Raw genomic sequence first — 494 nt, 5'->3', positions numbered from 1 at the left:
TCTGTGTGGAGTTTGCACATTCTCCCCGTGTCTGCGTGGGTTTCCTCCGGGTGCTCCGGTTTCCTCCCACAGTCCAAAGATGTGCAGGTTAGATGAATTGGTCATGCTAAATTGCCCGTAGAGTTAGGTGCATTAGTCAGGGGTAAATAGGGGGAATGGGTCTGGGTGGGTTATGTTCTGGAGAGTCGGACTACTTGGGCTGAAGGGCCTGTTTCCACACTGTAGGTAATCTAATAACGTAAGAGTATTGCTGTGGGGTTTGTATTGGGGTGAAGGATCTGTGATGTTTGCATTTCAGTATGATGAAAATAATTTCATTTGTGCATAGACAATCTGTGGGAGAGCAGATTCCAGTTTCAAGGAATTTGCCAGTATCAGACCCTCTTTTATAAGTATGGAAGTTTAATGTGTTGAAGCAGATTAACTGTTTCTATCCCAGGGTAAAACGCCAATGACTTGACCACTGTCTATACAAATTCAGAAATCTTCCCAAC

Source organism: Chiloscyllium plagiosum, chromosome 29 (genome assembly GCF_004010195.1).
Source record: "Chiloscyllium plagiosum isolate BGI_BamShark_2017 chromosome 29, ASM401019v2, whole genome shotgun sequence".
NCBI classification, from domain to species: Eukaryota; Metazoa; Chordata; class Chondrichthyes; order Orectolobiformes; family Hemiscylliidae; genus Chiloscyllium; species Chiloscyllium plagiosum.
This window is presented reverse-complemented; position numbering follows the sequence as displayed.